General features: G+C 31.1%; 1 pseudogene; it reads right to left on the bottom strand.

The window, feature by feature from the left end:
• Positions 1-2,903: 2,903 nt before the first annotated feature.
• LOC121801424 lies at positions 2,904-4,986 on the bottom strand (annotated as a pseudogene).
• Positions 4,987-10,762: the final 5,776 nt, after the last annotated feature.

Raw genomic sequence — 10,762 nt, 5'->3', positions numbered from 1 at the left:
AAGAAAATAAGGTGATTGAGGGGAATAGAATAATTTTTACTATATTGAAAGTTCCAATATAAGCTTAGTTGTTGATTTCATAATTTTAAAAATTAAATTGATCTGACTCATGGCAATCTCTTAGCCATTTGATTGTTAAATGTAGGATAAAGCTATGCAGCCATTTTGTAAATATATATAAAGTAAACATTAATAATTTAATTGTGTCATTCAATGCTTGAATGATTTTTCTCTGTTACCCTTAATCATTTATTTTAGTGATATTATGTTTTTGGTTTTTACATTATTAAGTCTTTTAATTAATTACAAGAGTCATACGTCCTTTTCTCTTTCACTAATTATTCTGATTTGTTTTTTATTTAACTAATTTTTCACTTTCACTACTTATTATGAGTCTTAATTGAATTTGAAATTAATATAATGATTAAGAGTTTCAATTGGTCATCATTTCAATTAAAATTTGGAGATTTCACTTGGATTTATTTTTATTTGAAAATAAAATTATCACTATACAAATTTTGTTATTATGAATCTTAATTGATAGTATTAAATTATATTAGGTTATTAATTGAACGACAACAGATTTTAATTGATTTTAGATTAAATTGAATAATTATACTTTTTAGTTGAACCTAGAATTACATAGAGATTCAGTTTGACATTCAATTGATTTTCTATTAATCGAACGATGGAGGATTAGATATATTTGGGTTTTAGTTGAACACTTGGTTACAACTGATCTTATAATAAAAATCACAATATGTATTACATATGAGAATAATAAATAAATTTTATTACTAATTTATTTATTTTCTGTAATATTATTTTCATATGTCAATGTATTTACTAACTATAACATAGATAAATAAAAAAAATATGACTACATTATTTTCAGTTGGACCATTTTATGAAAAAAGATTTTTTTTATTTTTTTAGTAGAAAAAGATTTTTGGTATATCCGATTACAATAAAGTCTAACGAATGTAATAAACACATAATTCATCATAAAACAGCTAAGGATGAAGCCCAACTGAGAGCTCCTCTCAAACATGAACTCCCCTTTAGAACACCTATTAGAATTATACTTCTGTTAACATAAATTATTATTTATAATAATACGATAATGTGTGTTAGATGATTTTCTTGGATAAGAGATGGAAGTCGTTGTTAGATTAAGAAGAGGTGTTTTTTCTATTTTAGTTTTAAGATTAGTACAATATATTTTTATTTATTAATTTAGTTTTACATTTAGATTCAATTTTTATTTACTTTTGATTATTTTTTTAATAGTTAAAATCAAAATAAATTATATATATAAAATCAATGATGATAAATGTGTAACAAAGGATGATAGTGCTCATATATATAAGGTGCTCACATAAGGTATGTAACATATTATTTCTCAACTTAGATTTATGAATTGTCATTGATTTTACCTATACTTGTTATCAAATATAATCCAATAATTGATGGTGTAAATTTTACTGTCAATTTTATATTTCACTTACAAATAATATATATTTTATATAATTTAATACTAAAATATTATTCCTTCTTAACTAGAAGACAAGTATTGATTACTGACACTGTATTAGATCTATATTTTATTTCTACAAAAAAATTTAGTACAAGCAATAAAATGTAGTACAATTGAATTAGTTATATAATGTAAGTAATTTTAAATAAGTAAAACTAAACACAAATTATTATTAACAACATGAATCAAATATCACAAAATATATTGATACATTAATTTAAAATAATCGTACATATTAAATAATTTAAATAACAATACGTAAAAATAGAAATAGAAATAAAAGAAATGAAAAGGCCATATAAATCAAAATGTCACTGTAATTTATAAATTTACTCGTCTATTACAAGGTTATAGTACTCAAGTTTACTTGAATAATAGTAAAAATAGGTATTTCATTGTATAATTTTAATCTAGTTAGGACAGATTAAAAATGAAAGATTACATATTCTGAGACATAAAGAGTAATAAAAAGCAATTCAATATCTAAATGATGATATCTTATGTAATTTTAAATTATCAATACATATTAGGAATTTAGGATACATGTATACCTCTACATCGTAATAATTATTATCAAATTATTTCCCGATTCAATAGTAATAATATCATATAGTTATAATATGCTATCATAGTTTTTAAGTCATCACTGCATTTAACTATAATATGTGTAATATAAATAAAATTATAAACAAATTACAAAGTACAAAAAAAATTTACAACTTTAAGAAACCACGCTTTCCAATTTCCACATCTTTTATAAATATCTTCAGTTATTTTATGGAGTATATTAAGTAAAAATAGATTTAATAATAAAGGGTACAATGGACCGAAAATATTAGATGCTTTTTAGGTGAATTGATTACATTGAATCAGCATTAAATACATCAAAATTTTATTATTACTTTAATTTTATGGCTGGCCATAATATGACCATTTAGCATCACTCTTAAATGTAAGGGTGTATATTAGTAGTATATTGTCATTATATAATATATCCATGAATATGAATCTCTTCTCCCCGCTCTTCTAGTTTGGTTTAATCAGAAAGGGTAATTGTTTTAATAAGTCCACATTGGCCGATAAAGCCGATAGTGGTTGTGAAAAGACTAGCTTAATAAAGCTCCAAGTGGAGGAGATCAACAACTCATAACCGTATTCTTCAAACAAAGAAGTCACTCACTTGGGCTGGAAATAAATTAATAAAATGTGAAATCCATATATAAAAATGGAGTAGTAATTTAATACCGAATTAATGAAATAAATACTAAACGTAATTTTAGGTGACATAGAGGTCTAGAGTCCAAAAATAAAATTATTAATTGAAATACAAACAAAAACATCAAATTCCATCAACCTAAACAAAACCTCAAACTTTCCCCAACAACACTTCATCAATAACCCTACGCAGATTCCGTCGCGACGCCCCTTTCGCCGCCTCCGCCGCAAGCTTCTTCCATTCCGCCGCCCTCCTCCTCATCCCCTCCCCTTCCTCCCCCACCATCAAACTCCTCACCTGCTTCTCCACCTCATCCCTCTTCACATCACCACCAATCTCCTTCCCCACCCCCCATTGGTTGCAGCAGTACCGGCAATTCGTCTGCTGCTCCGCGAAAAATGGCCAGCAAATCATCGGGACCCCGTTCGACACGCTTTCCAGAGTCGAATTCCACCCACTGTGCGTCAGAAACCCCCCAACTGCAGGGTGCCTCAGCACCCTCTCCTGGGGGCACCAGCTCGCCATCCGCCCCCTCCCCCTCGTCTCCTCCAGAAATTCCGGCTCCAGAACCGCATTGTCCCCGGAGACGAGGTCGGGGCGGATGACCCACAAAAAGCACTGGCCGCTGTTGGCCAGTCCCCATGCGAACTCGGTGAGTTGACCGGGTGTCATCACGGTTATGCTCCCAAAGTTAACATAAACAACCGAACCGGGTTCTTGAGAATCGAGCCAGTTAAGACACTCCGGTTCTTCCTTCCATAAGTTTGAACCAAGTCGGTCCAACCGGTCGGTTAGACCGGTTTCGAGTAAGTGGAGCGGTCCGACCGCGTATGTGGGAGGGAGGAATGCAGAGAGCGCTTCGAGCACGTCTTGCTCGAGAGCATCGAATGTGTTGAGTATGATTGCGGAGGCGCGTTTGGCGCGTGTGGTCTCTTGCGAGATGAATCGGAGCATGAAGTCGTCTGGATCCGTAGTGCGGATGAAACTCGGATGTCTCTCAAGCGTATGCCTTTCATGGCGGGGATTCCGTCCACCACCGTGTCTAGATATCCGTTGGTTAAGTCGGTCGTGTCTGCAAATTAAATGTGTCATAATTTATACTAGTATATTATAAATGAGTCACTCACCCCTTAAAAGGCTTATAAGGAGGAGAGTTATTCATACTTATATAGACAAGTTAGGATGATCACCAAGTCCACGTGAGATAAGATTTAAAAAATTTAACATAGTAATTTCTTAAGAATGAAAAATATTCAAATTCAAGCATACAAAGTACGTCTAGTTCAATAAGAATAAAGTAGCAAAATTAAAAATAGAAACTTAGAACAAATAATGGAGGAATAATTAAGATGTAGAAACATGAATATTAGTTGTAATTAAACGAATAATAACTGATTAATTGATAGTGGAAGAAGCTAAGTCTATCAATCAAAATCTTGACTCAATTTCTTCAATATACACTCGATTAGATTGTCTATACATTTTTTCAACCGACACGATAATAAATAGCATAGTAATAATGTTAGGTCCCTCTCTTTAATTATTTCGATCGATTTAGAATCCAAACACGAACTCTTATGTATAGCTGGCCAAAAAACTTTACATATATAGACTATAGGTTATATTTGAATAATAAAGCATCCATGTACCTTTAAGTGGAGCATAGCCCATTATTTTAATCTTTTCAAACTGCGTGTAAGCGTAAAATCCACACGCGCTGGTAGTCCAAAACAAAACCTCAGGGAGGCCTAGCTCGGCCGCGGCGTCGAGGGTGAAGCTCATGACACCGTCCGAGACAATGCACGAGACAGGGGGCGCGTCCCCCGCCTCATTGAGCCGTGCGATGAGCTTCTTAAAGGGGGCTAGGCACGTGGTGGTGGTGGAATCGCACAGGGACGGTATGTCCTGGGTGGCGTCCACAGTCTCCGAAGGCGGGAGGCCGTCGGGGATCGTCTCGAAGCGGAAGGTGGGGAGGCCGTCGAGGGCGTTGGCTCCGCGGGCCTTGAGGAGGCGGCGGTGGTTGTACTCGGTGTTGACGAAGGTGACGTGGAAGTCGCCTTCGTCGTGGAGGAGCTTGGCTAGCTTGAGCATCGGGTTTATGTGGCCTTGGGCGGGAAACGGGATGCAGATTGCATGAGGTTTTTGTGCACCCATGATACCGGTTTGCGGATTTTTATTATACTCTCTTCGTTCGCGAATAGAAGGATATGTGGTTTGATTTGATTTTGTACGTTGTTTTGGAGAATGAGAAGTGATGGTGCATTGCATGGGAGCAATTTTGATGAGTTATTTATAGATAGAAAAGGACTATAGGTATGCATTGATTTCACAACCTGTATTTAATTTAATGGGAAGTAAAAAACTAGCATAGATCTCAATTGACTTTTGCACATTCATAAATGGGAAGGGGAATAAATTAGGTAATCTTTATCATCGACATGCATTACGATAGTGAATATGTCATGTCAATATATGACATATTAATATGTAAGCTATGACTAATAGATAAATGCAGCAACCGACATTTAGGTCAAATAAGAAATCGATTTTGATGTGAAAACTGTAATAGTGGTATCACATTTTTGAGTGATCAGGATTGAGAACAGTGTATTCAACGTAGTGAAATTAACTTCTACTGAAAAATAAAAAAAAATCGTTATAGTGGAATTTGAATTCAATGTAAAACTATATATATTCATCAAATAAAGAGATACGGAGTATTTTTAAAAAATCATATAGAAGGTAAAAAATGTTTCTCAATTCTCACAATATTTATATATTTTCATTTGAAAACATCCTTATTAGGAGTGAGTTAATATACAAAAAATATGATAAAATTAATAAAATAATTGCCTTTAAAGTGAAATTATCTAGACTCAAAAATGAAATTTTGGGATTGCACTATTGTAAATTTTCAAGATCAAATAACTGAAAATGATTCTCTATAAGCTCTACATTTCATATGTTGTTGGCTTGATTAGATCTCTCTTTTGGTTTTGTCATGTAGATCTTGTTGTGATAGGAATGTGGTACCCATTTTTGGTTATAATGTCTCACTTAAAACTACATTATTATGGACTATTATATATCTACATCTTACTGGTTGGAGCATTTTGTAGAGTATTTACCAAAAAAATATCTTTTTTAAAATTATTATGACTATCAGTGAATAAATAATAAAGTATCATTTTCATTTAGTCCATATTAATACTATTTCTTTTATTTTTATACATTTAGATCGATTCTTACTAATGATGCCAATATAGAAAAAAAAAAGAGTACTAGTGCTTATATTCAATGATAGCATTGCGTTAGATAAAGGGGATATTGGTTTCTAAAACTATGACTATAAGTGAATAAATAATAAAGTATCATTTTCATTTAGTCCATATTAATACTATTTCTTTTATTTTTATACATTTAGATCGATTCTTACTAATGATGCCAATATCGAAAAAAAAGAGTACTAGTGCTTATAATCAATGATAGTATTGCGTTAGATAAAGGGGATATTGGTTTATAAAACTATGAACTTTTGTCAAATTTTAGTATTTCCCATGAACTCTAAAATTGGTCTAAAATATCACAAACTCTACATTTTGTTTGTTATTTCCAATGGCAGGTCAATCACCATATCCAACCAACTTCCGTGCATTTTTTATCCTACTCGAGACTACTAAATCAACGTGGTTTTCTACATAGCTCTTTATCCTACTTGTAACGTACCTAAAAAGTAATCTAAAATATTATAAACATTTCACGGTTGCCCACGTATAATAAGATTTTTGCCGGAGATATCTTATTTGGGCTGCCATGAGAAATAACAAATAAAATGTAAAGTTTGTGATATTTTAGATCAATTTTAAAGTTCACAGAAAATACCAAAATTTGACCAAAATTCATACTTCATAGTTAAAGCGACCTATCTTACGTCTAAACGCAGTTGGATTAATTCCTCTATTCGTACAATGCGTTGATTTTTTTAGTGTGTATGTAAAGCAGTAGAATATATCAATGCAAGAACAATACAAACAATAATTATCTAAAAATATCTGTAAATAGGAAACTAGTCTAATTTTCAGCACCAATTAGTATTTCTGTAAAATTACTCAACTAAAATAAAGTATTTTTTGTTTTTTCGTACGTATTGTCTAAACTTAAGTTTGTACGATGAATACAGATATTACATTTTTAAAATTTCCAAAAAATTTAAATGGGACAAAGAAATGCGAATGACTCAAACCACGATTGAAACAGTTCAATCATGCAATGGATATCTTTCCTATTTAAATTATCAAGAATTAATTTTATGCGTCCAATACTACTCAATTTTATAAATAGAATATGCAAATTCTACCAAATTCTCGAAACAAGCAAATGAAAGTGACACGATATAATTGGTCAAATTAGATAGATTTTTCTTGCATTTATTTAAATTTGTTGCCACCCTCATTAATAGTTGCGATACACGACGAGTGACATAATTGTCGAACCACCATGTACACAAACGGTATTTCTACTTTTCTATATTTTAATAAAATTATTTTCGAGTTCTAACATTGTTATGGTTACATATATCGAATTTAATACTTTAATTTACATTTGTAAATATGCCAATTTTTCTTTTATAGTGATTTTGGACATAAAATCTGTTATTTTTTTTGTTGTTTTTATTGTAAAATGCATTACTACTATTTTACTGTTCTTCAAATTTAGCTCTAAGCATTTTTTGTCATAAAGAACATTTGTGTGAAACGCATTTTTTTTAAATATATATATTATGAATTGTTTGAACTTTGATTTTATAAATTGCTACGATGATAAAGTTTTTTTCAATATGTTTTTATCGAGGTCATAAATAAATTTCCATTGCAGAGACGTACTATTTCAGTAAAGTTAATGTGTGACAATACATAATTCTCTGTTATATGGATAGATTCAACTCAATGTGGTGGTCACCCATCATTAATTATTTGATCATTAAACATGTACAGATAAAATAACGTTGAATATAATAGCTTACAAATAATTAATCCTATTATATGTGAGTAGCATTTAGAGCCTCCACTACGCTGGCCACCCACCGTCCCTTAAATTACTATTTGATGGCCCCACTGTACTTTATTCCTCCATCCCTTAACTAAAGGACGTAACCTGCAACGCTCCATCCCTTAACCGTCCCTTATTCCGTCCCTTAAATTACTATTCATTTAATTTCATTTTATATTTTTTTCCAACACAATTCAATTAAAACAAACACACTTCATTAAAATTAAAATAACATTACAGCATAAAATAAAAATACAACTTAAAATTTTAAAAAAAATATAATTAAAATCTTAAAAAAATAAAAATGACATAATTTAAAATACAATTTTATGTGGACATCCTTGAATGTTTTATGTTTCACTTTCGATGTGGGACAAAATCATTCTTGGATGTCTCTATAAAAGAGAAACAACAAAGAATGATTTTGTCCCACATCGAAAGTGAAACATAAAACATTCAAGGATGTCTCTATAAAAGAAGAACAACCAAGAATGATTTTATCCCACATCGAAAGTGAAACATAAAACATTCAAGGTTGTCTCTATAAAAGAGAATAAACCAATAATGACATTGTCCCACATCGAAAGTGGAACATAAAACATTCAAGGTTGTCTCTATAAAAGAGAAGCAACCAAGAATGAGTTTCATAAATTTGCAAGCCCATCAAATATATGTGGGCTATTACGAATTTCTTATATTTATTTATTTATAAAAATTGTTTTAATTATAAAAACAATTTTTATAAATAAAAAGTATTTTTTTAAATTTGATTTTTTTTTAAAAAAAATTGATTTATTGCGTCAGCGTGATGACGCCCACTCGCGGGTCGGCGAGTGGGCGTCACGCATGGCGCAGGGGCGCGCCACGTCGCCACGGCGCGTGGCATGACAGCCCGTCCCGTGTCTCGCAGGCACGGGCCACGGGACGGCATGTCGCAATGCGTCGCGCGATCATTCCGTCCGTCCGCGACGGAACGCGGGACGGTGGCGCGCCGCGTAGTGGATGCCCTTTGTGGTTAAATGAAAAGAGAATAAAATAGAAGTGCAAAAAAAGTATAGAGAAAAGGTAGAAAAATGAATAAAGCATGAGAAAGATATAGTGTTGTTTTTTTACTATAAAAAATATATATCACTTGTAATAAGACGGTTCATAAATGAATACGCCTCGTTTATAATAAGAGATAGGGAGCAGTAGATAATTACAACTACTCCATTACCTCACTCAAATATAGGTCTAGAGATGTGCTACGAACTTAAAAATGGCTAATGGCTTGACGTATAACTAAGAATAACATTTAAAATTGTGTTAATCAAGGTTCAAAAATAAGATCAAGTCTCTCTTTTTGTGTTTATATGAAAGTGACTAATTTTTGTGAATATTTTGAAATGATAAAAGTAACCATTTTAAGATACCCATATAGTACTATTAAACTATAAAACAGAATAAATTAATTCTTTTTTCTATATCATCACAATATAATTGTAAATTTATTGGGCCACATAATAGTACACCTACTCATGTAAACTTCCCATATATATGTTCAAACTATTGACTAGATGGAGTAATACTTTATTCACATTCATTTAAACTCAAGATATGTTTTGTAATTCAACATTGGAACTAGCGTTACGTATGAAAAATGATAATGGATAATTAATTGGTCTCTCAATTGAAATATAGGGCTTTTTTGTCTCATTTGGATGTAAATGGGCTGAAATTGGATTCAAACTCGTAGGCAAAACTGGCCTTATCTAATTAGCCCACACAATTTGTCAATCCAATATGAGTGTATACGTAACTCCCATTAAATTTATAACTTAATTAAATACATAATTAAAGATATGACTTTCTAATTAATCCATAACCCAGGCCACGAGTTTTCACATGTTTTATAGGAGTGGCAAATGCTTATGATAGGTTATTACTTATATTTGTCTCAAAATCAAAAGCTCGTAAATGTAATAGGAAACAATAATTACTATCATCATTTGTCATTAAAATAACAAAAAAAAAACAAACGACAAAATACATACTCCATATTTATACATTGAAATATATAACTAATTTTACATGCATAACTATAGAATTTCACTTTGAGAACGATTTAGTTCACTACTTTGGTCTATTTAATTATTGAAATTAAATTAAGGACTATATTATTTAGTTGTTTAAACTACTAGGCATTATCTCACCCGTGACATTTATAGACCCTTTGTGGGAAACAAATTTGCTTCACATTTATCAAATTAATTTACAGATTTTAAAAAGGATACGTTTAAACTAAAAAAATAAAAAGAAAATTTAAAATTAAAATATGAATAAGAAAAAGGATATGCCTAGCTTTCTTCAATTTCAATATATGATGCTTTAGTTTGATGTTATAAAGTTTGATTTGTTTTATAACCATTTTGTTTGATTATTTAATTCATAAAATGATTATTATGAATCTGAACCAATTCAATAAAGTCACGTGAGCTTGCAAGAGGAAACAGTGATAATTTATTCCAGAAAATTTGTAAAATTATTTTCTTCAGCTAACCAGGTTTTTTCCTACAAACACAAACATAATAATTAATGGAGTAAAGATGCATGTTCCAATTTCGAACATAATAATTAATGGAGTACTAGTTTTCAGCTTATTATTTTACGATATACTTAGTTCGATAATTAAATTATTAGGCACTAATTCCTAACAATTGTTAATAAAATGGTGGTTATCTGTAGCGCATCTTGTTTGAATTACAACACCCATTTCGAATATCGAAGGCATGCACGTTACCCATTAGTATTATGACATCATTAAATATATGATCCCAACTCTAATCCTAATTAGTAACTATAAGTGTCGTTCAATTATAATTAGTATAACTATCATATAATAATCCATCTAAAATTGAGTTGTGAGATTATTTTAGTTGAAGGGAGTAACTATGACTAATTATCACATGATTAATTATTTT

Source organism: Salvia splendens, chromosome 1 (assembly GCF_004379255.2).
Source record: "Salvia splendens isolate huo1 chromosome 1, SspV2, whole genome shotgun sequence".
NCBI lineage: Eukaryota > Viridiplantae > Streptophyta > Magnoliopsida > Lamiales > Lamiaceae > Salvia > Salvia splendens.
Note: the sequence above shows the minus strand (reverse complement) of the source record. Positions and strands in the feature narration are given on the sequence as shown.